We start from the raw sequence: 15666 nt of genomic DNA, 5'->3' as shown, positions 1-15666 counted from the left end.
TTCGAATATCCCTCCCTCACCATTCCCCCTACCCCGAAGAAGTACGTCGAACGCGCGTGTCAAACTATTATTGTCGTCCCTACTTTTAAACCCGAATTAAACTTTTATCTGATCCATTTTCCAGTGTGCTCGCAAAAGACAGCGCCGGATCAATTCGATGTGCGCCTGATGCGTGGGGATGCAGGGCCTAAAGAGGAGGCGGAGGAAGAAGAAGCGGAAATCTCCAGTGAAGACGGTCTTCACTCGAATGAGGAAAGTAAGCAATACGAAGCGCAAGGAGCAAGGCCAAAGATAAGGATCCCAAGGGCAAAAGCCGAATCCCCTCCGGAATTTTGGGACCCCGTTTTACCTATTCCACCACCGTCTTCATTCATATGTATGGAGGAAAGACGTTGGAGAGCGCGTGAAGAACGAACCAAAGAAAAAAGGCTCCCGATATACAGAGGACCCCTACAGCCCACCGCCGAAGAGACAGCGCCGAATCAATTCCATGTGCGCCTGATGCGTGGGGCTGCAGGGCCTTGGGAAGAGGCGGAGGAAGAAAAAGCGGAAATCTACAGTAAAGACGGTGTTCATTCCAATGAGGAAAGGAAACAATACGAAGCGCAAGGAGCAAGGCCAAAGATAAGGATCCCAAGGGCAAAAGCCGAGTCCCCTCCGGAATTTTGGGACCCCGTTTTACCTATTCGACCACCGTCTTCATTTATATGTATGAAGGAAGGACGTTGGAGAGCGCGGGAAGAACGAACCAAAGAAAAAAATGCTCCCGATATACAGAGGACCGAAGAAGTATAGCTTATGAGTTATCACGCCAAGAAAGAGAAAATGCGCTAGAGAATCATGATCCAGTTGAAGGAGGACAATCGAAGGCCAAGAACCATTAGCCGGAAAACCCCCTCCCACTTCCGTTACGTTAATAGGAGTTTCTACGAAATAAACCAATAAAAAATTAAAAGTGTAATATGTTTTTCTCTGGTTTTTTTTAGTACTTTATTGGCACGCGCGGTTCGCACGCGGCTTGGCTTTTAAATTCTGTTTCATTTTTTATCTGCATGTGTATTACTACTATAGTTCTAACACTGTGTGCACGTTTTAGCTCTGTCAGATAAACAGGGGGCGCGCAACAGCCTCCCCCCCCCCCCATTAAAACCCGGACATTTTTTTTCGTATAACTTGGAGTGGCCGAAATGCTCCGAAAATTTTCAAGACTCGTTGTGCTTCCACAATTCGGCGAAATTTCATCACTCATCGGATAGTGATCCACTGGAACTCCCTCCCTACTCTGGTTAAAACGCGTTCCTCCGTCGGTGCTTTCAAAAACAAATTAGACAAACATGTTTATGGGCTGGGTTTGAACTTAAACGGTGTACTTCTTTCATTGTACCTCATTGTAACCATTGTTTTAAATGTATTTCTTTGTCGCTGATGCTGGCCCAATAAGCGTCCACGCTTGTATATATTCCAGTTCAATAAATTCTATTCTATTCTAAAGCTGACGTTCGTTTTTGCCTTACGCAGAGTACGAAAGAAAGTTCGCAAAAAAAATTCTGGAGAATGCGGTATTAATAGACTAGGTTCCTATTGGATTTGAGAAACGGGACCCAAACTTAGAATACCGATAAAGGAGCGGCTGAAGTCTGACCTTATGCTTAACTCTTTTAACACGCGCCGAGGCTTATTGAGCGTATGCAAATTTTCTTCGTAGTTCCTATGGGGTTTGAGATACGGAGCTCAAACTTAGAATACATATAAAGATGTTTACGGTTCGTCTGACGCTATAGGCTTAACCATTTTGACACGTGCCAAAGCTGATTAGGGAAAAATTAATTTCACCTCATCGATGCGGAACTAATAATACGGCCTTGGCCGTATTGTTTTTTTTTTTTTTTTACGACGTTACTAGCGCTGGATATTTGAAAAGAACATTTTTGGGTTGCGCTATAACGAAAGCTATCGATATAAGCATTATTAGTATAAGAGATAATATAAATATAAATGATTGATTAACGATTAAAGTTATCCCGTTTTCACCCACTTGCCCTCGGATAATGTCTTTATACCGATCATCGCGGTCAGTTTGCCTGTCACGAGACTGGTCCATCGTATTTTAAAGCGACTAATCTATTAAGCCACGGTTCGTTTATCAATCTTTGGTATCCTCGTAATTCCGTGTTAATATAGCTATCTCTAGCGAACACCATACAAAAAATGGCTGCAAAGAATATAAGTACAGCCATGATATACCACATATCGAAAGCTTCTACCTCTAGTTTGCGTAGAATAGACGAGAAGAAATTAAACTCGCTGTTCGACTCGATACCGACCGATGTCCTTAGAGCGGTCGTACGTCGGAAGCTACCCCGACTATCAAAAATAAGACGCAAAGTGGTCGTTCAAATTCCGAAAAATATCGAAAAAGCTATTCGTGAAATAAAATTAATCGACGAACCAAATATGGAGCGTCGTTCGGAAATATTTATAGGTTACTGTCGTCTGAAACAGTATTCGTACAATACTACGATCAAATATTTTAACGCGCTTAAAAAAAGGGGTCTTTTCGGACCGTCGGTTAATATTAAACCCGATAAATTGGCGTTCATAGATTCCGGTAAAACCCACACGCGCGTAGTGAGCATGCGAAATTTCGTGACGCTATCTAAATATTTACACGACCGTTGGTCCGAATATACAGCTCCGATTCTAATTGCCTTTTATACCGGACTCAGAACATCGGAGATACTAAGATTTACAACTTATACGCTTTATCAACTAAAAACTCGCCAAATAACGGTTAGTAGCGTCAAACGAAAACAAACCTTAATGAGTGAGGATAGCGAACCGACATTTTGGGAACCAATTTATAATACCAGACTATGCTCGTTCGTGCATCGCTTATTAGATTTGTATAAAACTCAATACGATTCGTTTAAAAAAACCACCACAAACGTTCCGCTGTTTTATATCACGCCAAAGACGTTGGTCAATCGCTTGCGAAACTCGTTCTATAGAGCGACGGGACATTTACCACCCAATGGTTTCGGAATCCATTCTTGTAGAAACATGATGTCTAGCCTAATGGCTCAATGCTCTGACAATTTGAGCGCCATTCAAACCTTTTTACAGCATAAAAATATAGAAACAACCAGAAAATACGTTAAAGCTGATTTTACTTATACTACGAACGAATTTAATCGACTTACTAACTACGAATTAGCCAATGTCAAAAATAACTTGAGTCGATAAATTAAGATATTGCTATAATAAAGATTGGAGATGAAAAAAAAACCAGTTTTTTCCAGTTCGGAGAACTGTTTTTGTTATATTATATGACCATTTATTAAAACTTGAAAATTAATTTTCTCTTCATTCAAACATAGTTGTCAATCTTAACAAGTGACTTTAATACAAAAGATTTTTTACGGATCACCCAACAACAAACTATCATTTACTTACGTTTTTTTACGAACGACCCCCAAAATGAACTTCCCGTAGCGCACGCGCAGCATTGCGCACCAATGAGACACTTGAGAGAAAATGAATGCCTGGCGTTATTTATTAAATTATAAATCGTGAAAATTCTAGCATTTTTTTTCGTTGCCTGAAGAATTTTTAACGCTTCTATTTTTGGGGGGAAAGCGAATTTTAACTCGGATTGAAACAGTATACTCGTTTTAAAATTAAATTAAAACCACACTGAACAGCTTTTAGGCGTTAAAGAAACAAAATTTTATTTCATCAAAATGTATTATTACCCTCGACAGAGTTTCTCTTTCTCATTACCTCGGACGCGCGCGCGTTTGCGTACAGTCTCTGAGTCGAGCTTTCAGTCGATCTGCCCTATTTGCCAACACGAGTCCGCAGTTTCAATGGATAGATGAGCGGAAATGGCTTTTTCGCATAGAGCTTTCAAACGTTCTAGCCCGTATTGGTCCGCCACAATCACTAAATCATTTGGCATTTTTTCCAAGTTGGGAGCTTTTCCCGTGTAGATAAATTCCAACATTTCTTTTATAACTTCAGGATTTACGTCGGCGATAATTTCCACGCGAATTTCCTTCTTTCGTTCCGTATCGCGTTCAAACGAGGCAGCGAACACCGGGGAATGCGCGGCCAAAATAGCTTTATGAGCGTGAAACTCGCGTCCATTCACGTTTAGAACGAGGTCACTGAAATGGCGACTTTCTAAAAGAAGTCTCATATCCTCGGAGACGCGCGATTCGGGAACTTTAAACCGCGTGGCGTTGTTTCGACCTGAGGTGGTGACGCTATCGCCTGCCGTGGCTAGTTTGCAATGAAGAGTTAACGTATCGTCCTTAAGTAATCCATTAGATTTATCTAGAAGAAAATCTCGGCGCACGAACTTTCGGTATCCCCAATCTTTTCCCGTGAAAAACCAAAAAACTCGAGAACTTTCCTGGGTATAAATTGGTTCTCCTTTAGCGTTCAAAATTGATAATTTAAACGACGCCATAACGGCACTCTTATTGCTAGATACCAGAAATAAATACAAGGAAACGAAATCCTTGTTTTCTTCGTCGACACCCTCGGGATAAACGCGTAGAGCCCATTTTGACTGATCCTTGGGGCTGGCTGAGAATGAACAACTCGCCAACCAAATACCCGGCTTTTCTCGACAAAAACTGAAATTGTTTATAGTCCAAGTAAAAGACTGTTTGATAAGAATTGATCGGGTATCGCACCAACTGTCGGCGGTTGGGGTGCTAGATTCGCTGACGGGTAAAGGCATCGCCGATTCGCCCATAGCGGTTGATAGGGTTGGGGAATCAAAATAGATGTAGTTTTGTTCAATAAATTTAACTCAAAAAATGTAGGTTTAAAATATTGCTGTTACTTCACGGAACATAGCTTTATAAGTATAATCGTAGTGTTGCGTCTCGAATCTCTTAAGTGATCATTTCTCCCCCCCCCCCCTCCCCTCTAATCGCGACCGCAGTGTGACGAATTATAAACTATTATTGGGTTGCGGAACGCGAGGATCCCGTGGGCGTCAATGATCCACTCCACCGCCCCCCCCCCCCCCCTTCCCTTCCTCGGGCATCGAGCAAAAAGATACAAAGAGATAGTTCACTAAATTCAGGATGTTTCAAAATGTTATGCCAAAATTTTAAAGAGTTATAGGGGGTGAGTTGAGAAGTCTACTTGTTTGTCTTTTTGTTCCCATTTCCCTACGATGAGTTAGAGGAGCGCCAGAGAGCTTCAAAGTGTGGCCTACTAGCCCCTGGAAGTAGGCTGCATCAAGCGCTAAATCAAGCGGCAAATGGATGGAAATGAAAACATTTCTTAAATCACATTTTAATATTTATTACATTCCAAACTTATTATTAGGTACCGATTACTCGACATCATATATTTCAAGTAAATCGATATACTTTTTTTCAACGTCAAATCTGATAATTTTAGCTAGTTTGCGTTGGCCAGGCACTTTAACGGATCTTCTCGATATTAACAAACATTTCCATCCGGGCATAGAATCTATTCGCGCCGTACACCATCCACAAATATCCACAGATTCAATAATTGCTTCAACTACAGTTCCAAGCATTATTAAGCGTATACACTTAACAGGCGAGTGATATGTAGAATGTCTATGATGTCACGCCTGTATAGGATTTTTTTTTAAAGTGATGGTTGGTTTCATTAATCGGGTTTCGTAATATTAAGTTAAAAGTGAAATTCTCCGCTTCTTCTCTTGGGAAAATCACCCGAGTGACCGCGCTTTCACCATCAGTATATTCTAGTTGACCAATCGCGACCTTTGGTTCGGACCCCAGGCTCTTTACTTTCGACTAATCTATATAGGACAGTGGATCAAACCATTTCAAGCGTTAACATTAATTAATGTACTTCGCTCTGCCCGACTTGCCTCCTTACCCTTCTCCTACGTGGGACGGGGAATATATTAAAATACAAGATTTCTCCAAGTTCAACAAAATCGTCTTAACCGAGGAGAAAGTGGTTCTCACGTGAGACGGAGCGAAGTACCTTTCACCCTGAATATAATCCACCAGAAATCATACAGCATCTCTATCTAGGGGACCGTTTTTTTTTTCATCATTTTGACATCAGAGTATACGTGTTTTCTCTTACGATTTTCATTGGCTTAAAGGTCTAGTTTCAAATAATTTCATCTCCCAGTGTCGAAAAATGGTTCAAAAGTCTTTTTGCTTTTCCCTTCGCTATCCCCGCATTGATAGCGACGCGGTCACCTCGTAATTCGGACTTTGCGGTTCTCAAGAGCATTGTCACTGCTGACCATTTTGACAGCGCTAACAATGCCGGACTTAATCCTTCCACGTGGAGAGGTCGGCAGAGCGAGATCAATGGTTAGAGGGGGTTCAAACTCTAAATTTCGAAAAACAAAAAAAAACTACAGTTGTTTGCCCCTGCGAGTATACCGTATCGCTCCCACACACAATACACGCGGGCATCGCTGTGAAGCCTAGGGCTGGTCTAAGGGGCCGCGCAGCACCCGGTATATGAAACCTTTATTTTTTTTTTAGTTTTGAAAATGTATAATAATGCGAGTCTTAGTTTTTAAATTTAGGATTAACAATTTGTTCGAGTTCAGAACTTTAAAACAATGTTAATTTTTTTTAAATAAACCAAAAAGTTAATTTGGAAAAAAAAGTTTTTATTTTTTACATGGTAGGCGGTGTAAATTTCTTTTAAGTACTAAAATCTATACACGATCAACTACAAATCCATTTGTTGTATTTATAGTGAAATAATTCGATTCGTTACCTTCGTAGCTTATTGGTAATTCCGTCTCAAATATTAGGCCATTATAGCATTTAGTTCCAAAATTGTAATATTTGGCATTTGTTCTCTTAAAATAGGACAGAGCGTTATCTTTGTCTAATTCTTTGCTGTAAATTTTAACTCTGTCCAATAACCCTTCGTAGGTTATAACCGCACCGGGAGAACTTGTAGTGCTCATATTATTTGTGACGTGATTAATTAAACCAATTTGCTGTATGTTTAAAATCACACTCGTGCAATCTAATTTTACGCCGTATTGTCTTTCAAATTTAATTATAAAGTCTTTTAACGTCGCTATACCCTTCGATCCTTTTTCGCATAAATTCCGCTTCACTATATTCAACAACGAGTCTTTCCCAATAAAGAACCCGTCTTCTTCCATGATTCCCGCATTAATTAAAAACCGGTACAAACAATTATTGTTATAATATACATTGTCTCTGTATTCCTTAGATTTGGCATTATTTGGGTTGAGCGGAGAATACATATTTTTATCTCGTCTGGAAACGTAAGAAACGAAAGTTAACCAACTTAAAGCGTTCGCGGCTTCTTTTTTTGGTACGTCAATAATTCCGCAATACAATTGCGAGTCCGTTAACATTGTAAAGATGCTACACGTTTGGAAACTAGCCGGGTTATGTTGACCAGTGAGGTAAATCGCGTGCAAGCGGTTTATACTAGTTCGTTCGACTTCTACTTTTTTTCCATGTTTAGTCGTAAAAATTACTATCGAATTCGTGGCCCCGTATATTAGCGATTGATCTTTCTGCATTTCGTAATCTTGTGAAAAAAACTGTTTCGCGGACTCGGCGTCGTTCCCTGTAGCCGACTTGATACTTTCCGCGTCTACGTACAACACCTCGTTTAAAATTGTTACGTTGTTTTTCGTTGTCACATTGGCTCGATCCATCGCCACTTGCAAATCCCGGAACCTACCAACATGCGGGGATGCCATATGCTGGATGAGATCGCATATGTGAGATTTACCAACGTTACCAGTCCCGTAAAAAATTATGAGTTTTTTATTTTTGTTGTACGGAACAAATACCGCCGAAATAGCGTCCAGCATTTCCGTCGTGGTTTCTGGATCGAAACAAGTAGACATTCCTATACTGAAGCACATTGATACAAAGTTAATTTCTATGGGGCTTAAGTTCTCGCCGAATACAATTTTTGACGCTCTGGCCATGTTTAACTTAAATTCATCCAAATTCATATTATACGTGAAATCGCGGTATTCCGGGTGAATTTCATTTGGCTCCGGTAAATTTTCCACGCCAAAGGCTCTCACAAAAGGGGCGAATGTTCGACATTTGATTATACACACCGCGATCAATACCGAATACAAGCAAAATTCTTCCGAAACTTCGCTGACATTTTCACCTTCTATGGTCAATAACGTGTCCATGTATCGGCTCTGAAATCGATATTTGACCGAATCCAGCTGTTTGGAAAATTTGTGACGCCACGCTTCTTCGGTTACTTGATCGTAATTAAATATATGGTCCGTAAGTTTCACGTACGTTTCTAAACTATTAAACTTATCATATTTGATATATATATACATTATGAGGTATATAAATTTAGGATCGATAGGAAAATATTCCGTCAAAAAGTAGGCCGAGCTAATATCGTGGTGCGACCCGAGACGTTGAAAGAATTTTATAATTCTAAACTCTTCGACGCTGATAATTTTTTGCAATTGCAATACGGCCGGAGCCATTATAAAATGAACAAACAGTTCGGTGATTTTGTGATACATTTGACTAGTATATTTTTCCGCTAAACGATATATACGAACGACATCCCTATTCTGATCCGGGTACATTACAAACGGTCGGCCCATTTCCCAAATCGCGTAATCTCTCATTTTATAAAATCTCAAAAAGGCGGTTTTCGCCGTATATAATCCGGTGATACTGTTAAAAACGCCAACTGACGTTGAAAACATAAAATGACACAAACTCCAGAGGGCGGTCTCCGTCACTTTGAATTTGGCCAATTGCATCATGATGTTTCCGTGGATTATATCCGAAGAGAGTCTATCTCTACCAACCCAGTCGTAAATGGCCGTCGGAATGTTGTTTGTTTCAAATTTTTTAAAAGTTTTGTAATAACCCCCGTCTTCGAGTATATACCAATTAGACGAGCTTGGATTGTACATCATAATTTTTAATTTAATTAGTACCGCCACGAAAACTTCAACGACACCCGTAATTAGCGCGGCACGTTCGCTATTTTTATTGGAGGAGTTTCGAATGATTTTGCAAATATTTTCGGGCGAAGATTCGTTCGTAGCGACGCTTATGGCTTCGTTGATCGTTTCATCCAGAGACATGCACGCCGTTATTCCATTCGTGTATAGATACGACAAATGCTTCATCATGTCATCGCCGTTATTCGAATAGCACTTGTAAGTGTTTTGGTCATATCGTTCGATAAATATCCCGATAGAGCCATCATTTGGCGTAACATCGGAGTACAATATAGTTAACAATTTGGTCACGTTATCGAAAGAAATCGGTTCTAGATGTTTATGCAACGCCACGACGTAAGGTTGCAGATATAATCCGCCATTCAACACGGCGGACGTCTCCACAAATTTTACGTGAGATTCCGATTGTTCACTCAAATGCGATTTATTAAATTTAGTCATAAATAATTGCAGCTTTGTTCTGACAGTTTCGTCAGATATTGATGATAAATCCAAATCCTCGATCATAGTGTTATTTCTTTCTCGGGTTATGACGGTGTTCGCTACGTATTGTTCTAATTGGGCCATGTAGTCGAACGCCAAATCTATCGTTACCGCGAAGACTTTTGATAATCTCGGGTACGTATACTTTTTTACGGCTGTCGGTAATTTGTTCGCGTAGATTGGACCGTGTAGCGTTTCAATTTTGGCTATTTGGTTGCTAGTTGGAAGTCTCGTATAGTCGGCGATTTCGTAGTGTTCGCCATTCTTTGGTAATAACGTGATGGCTTTTTGTCCCGTAAATAACGGTCTATAAGGCTGACCACTCTCTTTCGCGGAATATGGTAACGGCATGATGCTAGGAACTTCGAATAAGACTTCGGCCTGAGCAAAATCGACCTCAATCAACTTTTTGAGATATAAGTGCATTGGCAAAGATACCGGGACGTCGCTATACAGATGGTATCCACACCGATTTTTCCACAACACGCAATCTGTCTCCGTTAAATGCAAGACGTTTTTAAACGCTTCTAACGTTTTAAGTCTCACTTGGTCAGCTAAAGTGTCGTTTAAATGTCGAGTGGCGTTCTGATCTTTACGACATATACAATCTAAATCTAAAGAAAACGTACGACAATATGTCTTGGTATAATCCAATCCTAGAGTATGTCCAGTGCTAGCGAAAGAGTCCAAATCGTTGCTGGATAATGGTTTGTCACGTGGCCATTCGTAAAAGGTGTCGAATATTCTTGAAAATAGCACGTATCCGTTACCTTCAGTCTGATATTTATAGAGCGGCAAATCGGCTCGCTGTAGAAAACCGCCTTCTTTTTCCCTCGTAATCTGGCAGCCATTATTAGGCAATATTGGTATCTCCATATCTACGGCGTATACATGTATATACCCCGATAGGCGCTATAGAATGATGGATACCGGGACTACCTTTTTATTGATATTCGTTTTATTTATAGCCACGTGCGTCTTGGTATATATTTATTTGTTGAATAAAAAGTTAAATATAAAGAGTATTATAGACCATTCTGTAGAGAAGGCGACGTACTCTCCTACGGTATTTAAAATTTACGACAAGTCGTCCGAAACTGTTTGTAATAGACTCATTATAGTATCACCATTCGACTGGTATATCTGGGCGTGTCGCGGAGAATTATATATATTAAATCCGGAAGGTGGGGTTAAATGCGGTCCCGGTAGTACGCCAGCTATACGCGTATTCGCGCTTCATTTCGTAGAGACTTGTTTAAAAGTCAACTACGAGTCGATATTAGATTCCTACGTGAACGTCGTAGCCAAATACGTACCTTACCAAATCAACGGCCCAACATTCACTATTCTTTCGGCTCTGAACGTTTTGGTGAAAAATTGGATCACATTCGATACCGAAGTGAAATCGAGGATTACGTCGAACGAAATATTAGAGAATTATGAGCCGGAGAATAATGACGTTCCTTTCGGCCGCAGAGTGGCTAGATCGTCGGTCATTCGGTTGACAACACCGAGCAAATTAAGCCGCTCGGAATTGAAAGCGCGACTAACGAAGCACTTTCCGAGACAAAAAAATTCGCGGTATAGCTCTATTAGTGATAAAAGTGATCTAGACAATATTACAAAAACGCAAAATAACGGAATCAACGACTTACCCACATTAATACGTTAAACGAAAATTACGCGGTGTTGGCTGGCTTAAAACCCCACTGGTAAAAAAAACGCTGTTTAAACCAAGTTCAGGGTGACCAGACTTCCTATTTTTCCTATATTTTCAATTCCTCGAATTTTACCTTATTTCACATATTTTCTTATAATTTCACCAGTTTCCGTTCATTTTACTGTGTGTATTTATTTTGATTTCCAATTTAATTTTCAATTTCCACCAAACAATAACAATGCCCGAGAATAATAACTTTGGTTGTTCCGTGTAGTGTAACCCAAAAACCTTTCGTCCTATATATCCTATAGTATACCTTATTTGGCCTATTTTTATATTTTCTTCTATTTTGCCTAATGGTGTTCCCTACATTTTCCTTTTTTTTTTGTTACGCATTCCGTATCCTATATATTTTCTTATAATTCCCGTTCAAATTATCTATTTTCCCTATACATTTTTCGTTTCATTTCCCTAGTCACCCTGCAAGTTATTATTATTATTAAGAAGGAGCTTTATATTGTTTGGTTGCGCACTTATGCTGGGAGGATAATAGTTGAGAGAAGATGCATCGGTCTGCAGATAGATGGCAACAGCGCTCCGTTTACAGAACCCTTCATAAAGCGCAGAGAAAGAGCGAGAGGTTTCGAAGACTACCTTTACGTCGGAGCGCGGCCTCCGAGCAAAGCTCCGAGCCCCGATCGAAGCTGCGGAAATCCACGGGACTTCAACGGGGTTTCTTGTGGGCTCGCTTCGGGTCGGAGAACGACGCTAAGGAGGGGGGGGCACTAATCGAAATTTTGCTCTCTAAAATGGGCAAGAATATGAGCTTTACGACGATTCTTAACATTCTTTAAGCGAAATATACATATGCATTTCGACTTTAGGAGTAAAAGAAATGATTCTTACCAGGAATTCATACCTTCGAGGTGTGAATTCCTGTTCTTACTTAACCGTATGGTTGAAATCTTAACACCTTTCCAAAAATTTTACGGAGCTGTCAGTTATTAGAAATTGAAAAAAGGGGTGAACGAAATAATATTATCGCCTTGATGAACTGCTGTTTCCCGATACTATAATATATAGTGAATCTCGTCCAATTCAGACCAAGTATGCGCCATCATATGTAACAAAATTACTCCTAAGTGTGCCAAAAGGAACGTCTTCTCAATGAGACTTTGTTCGCAGGAGTATGACGTGATTGACGTCATTTTCCAATCGATGACGGCTTTTTCGTCATTAAAACCAGGTCTGGCGGGGGAGGGAAGGAAGTGAAAACCAGTTTTACACGACGTTATCCGTATTTTCTTTGGTGGCTGTGAAACAAGGTCTCATTGAAATTTTTAATACATAGATGTCATATAGAGGCATACTTATGAGTAATTATGTTATATATGACGCCATTCTATATGTATTATCATTCTAAATAGTTGGAGTTCAGGTTGAGCTTTTCTGGCCAGGGCATCTTCTCAGATTCTTTTGAGCCTAGAGGCCTAACTCTTATGGGTTTGGGATGGGTTTTAATACCGCTGGCGGAATATCCCACTTCGACGACTGAAGCTTTTTTGAATGGAATAAAGGTTAAGTGGCATACTTATGAGTAATTATGTTACATATGGTAATATGTACGCGCAATTAAACCAAAGCGCTGGCCTATAACCGCTTCTTCGATAATAAAGCAATAAAGCACCACACTTATTTATTACTTTTGGCCATACACGGCTTCGATGAGAAAGTCACAAGTGCCTCTTCTCTCTCGTTCCGTGCCGGAAATAAGAGGTTTTGTAGTACTCTGATTGGTCGACGCGCAGATCTCTCTTTTCTCTCTCGTTATTTAAGTTAACTGATACTGCTCAACGTGATTTGAACCTATAGAAGAGCAGGGAGTGCGCCTCTATCAACACTACTAGGTAACTGTTTCCCAATTTCTTTTTCTCTTCATGGAAAAATAACTGGAAACAATTGGGTTCAAGGCGCCTTACCGAATTTCACATTACCGGCTGTTTCGTGGTTTTGGGTCAAAAAAGGCAAATAGTCATTGTTAAGTATGATTATTAATCAAAGAAATAAATAAATATCATAAACGTTAAAATTTTTATTATATATATATAAACATACTTTTAAAAGTTTTTTTTGAACTTACGGTAATAGAAAATTAAAAAAAATTAAACAATCCTATTTATTTTTGGGAATATGCAGCAACCACCAGTGACCTCACACTCAGTCAGGCTGGCGGTTCTTTTCGTGCCAGTCAGGCCACAATTAACGCAAATGTAAATACGCGGTAAATCCGTTAAAACCCAAGCCGGCACTTTTAAACTTAAACAGTTCTTGGTCTGGAAATAGACCGCTTTCCGGTATTTTTCGCAGTCCTTTTCGCCATCGCAGTACCAGGCTAAACCTCCGTAGCTTGGAACGTGAAACACTTGACCGTCGCAGTTAATGCAGAAATATACCCCCGTTCGTAGCACCGCGGTGTGTCCTTCCTTTGCCAATTCTAGAGCCGACAAATCGTTCACTAAAGAAAGACAAGAGTATAAATCTTATTAATTAATTAGCCCCTATCAAAATAGAATAAAATCGGCTTACTCTTCCGAGTGTACGTCTTCGAGTCGCAAAGCGGGCTAGCCGACACGTTACTATATATAATTTTACAAATAGTTTGTTATTCGAGTTGAGTAAAAAAAACAATGTCTAATACTGAACTTTTAAATGCTAGGCAGTGTAAATGCGAATTAACTAGCCAACAAGCGAGAGTACATTGCTACGCTGAAAATTTCAAATCGTTTATGGCGAAAAGAACTCAGCCGCTGAATGAACAGCAATACCAGCGCGTTAGAAACTATAAACACGTAAAAGATGTACGATTCGAAGATATCATCCGCGAAGATGTAACGACCGAATTGGCGGAATCACGTATATTTCAAGCGTTCCTTAATAGATACATTCAAAACCATCCAGGTTTTGCCCGAGATTCAATTCCCTCGAATTTTAAAAGCAAAATTGACTTTTTCAATTTTATATAGTATAACCGTGGTCTCCGATAAGACTAGCGCGACTAAAAGCGCGGGGCTATAAACGGCCAAGTATAAAATAAAAACATATAGCAATGTCAACGGCAAATCAACCTACCCCCTCAATTTCCATTGGATACGAAATAAAAATCGGAGCTACGCGTTTTATATCCAATGAGCCGATATTCGCGACGGAATTCGAAGATTACACCTTACTGAGCAACTGTGATTTTACGGAAAGTCGTTCTTTCGCTCCTCAAAAATTAAAAGAGACTCTTCAAAATCGTTGGCTTCACGCGATGCACGTCTCTCACGGGATCGCACCGTCTATAAATCGGGGAGTCCTACAAGCGAGAGTAAATGGCGGAGAAATTTTGGCGTATAAATTTACCGAATGCAGTATAGAAGGAAACGAATGCGTTTACTATGGATTTATACCAACCATCAAAAAAGCTATAAAAGATACTCATAAAATATGCCGTCTATCAATGTTGGCCGTATGGCCTAGAAAACTCTACGTTTATTTAAAAAAAGAAAGCGCGTGCCCGTGTTCGGAACATTGTAGTAAATGGTCCGTCACCTTAAACGATTCGATCACTTTCAAAAGTTATTGCGTTAAACGCGTCCCGTGGTCGGATTTATACGTGATGATGGGAAATGAAGATACCAATTGCGTGGAGTGTTTAAAATCACCCAGAGAATGTTTAGTTTGTTCTCAGTGTTACGATTGTTCTAGAAGCGTAGTGTATTGTAGAAAGCATAAAGTATGTCATCACAAACGAGTAGTATCGTTCGCCGGTAATTCCGTTTTATCAGATTCCAAAATAAAGAACTGTAAGAGGATAAAACTTCTGTAATAAAAAAAATGTGTAATTGATAATATTTCTTAAATTGCCTTTTTTTTTTGTTAATATATATCCACGCACGAGGGTGGGAAGGTTTCCCGTACCAATCTCAATGCAGGATCAAGGATTTTTCGAACGAAATATTAGATAATGATGAGCCGGAGAATAATGACGTTCCTTTCGGCCGCAGAGTGGCTAGATCGTCGGTCATTCGGTTGACAACACCGAGCAAATTAAGCCGCTCGGAATTGAAAGCGCGACTAACGAAGCACTTTCCGAGACAAAAAAATTCGCGGTATAGCTCTATTAGTGATAAAAGTGATCTAGACAATATTACAAAAACGCAAAATAACGGAATCAACGACTTACCCACATTAATACGTTAAACGAAAATTACGCGGTGTTGGCTGGCTTAAAACCCCACTGGTTAAAAAAAAACGCAGTTTAAACCCAGTTCAGGCCTTCAGGGTGACCAGACTTCCTATTTTTCCTATATTTTTCAATGCCTTCCTATAAATTCCTCGAATTTTATCTTATTTCCTATATTTTCCTTTAATTTCACCAGTTTCCGTTCATTTTGCTGGGTGTACTTATTTTGATTTCCAATTTAATTTTCAATTTCCACCAAACGATATAGTTGTCATAATACGCGAGAATAATAACTTTTTCCGT

At 39.8% G+C, this 15666-nt stretch overlaps 1 pseudogene; it reads right to left on the bottom strand.

Annotated features, from left to right (window-relative positions):
- Positions 1-3776: 3776 nt before the first annotated feature.
- Positions 3777-4762, bottom strand: LOC149940923 (speckle-type POZ protein pseudogene; annotated as a pseudogene).
- Positions 4763-15666: the final 10904 nt, after the last annotated feature.

Source organism: Leiobunum rupestre, chromosome 6 (genome assembly GCF_980474605.1).
Source record: "Leiobunum rupestre chromosome 6, qqLeiRupe1.1.hap1, whole genome shotgun sequence".
Lineage (NCBI taxonomy): Eukaryota > Metazoa > Arthropoda > Arachnida > Opiliones > Sclerosomatidae > Leiobunum > Leiobunum rupestre.
Note: the sequence above shows the minus strand (reverse complement) of the source record. Positions and strands in the feature narration are given on the sequence as shown.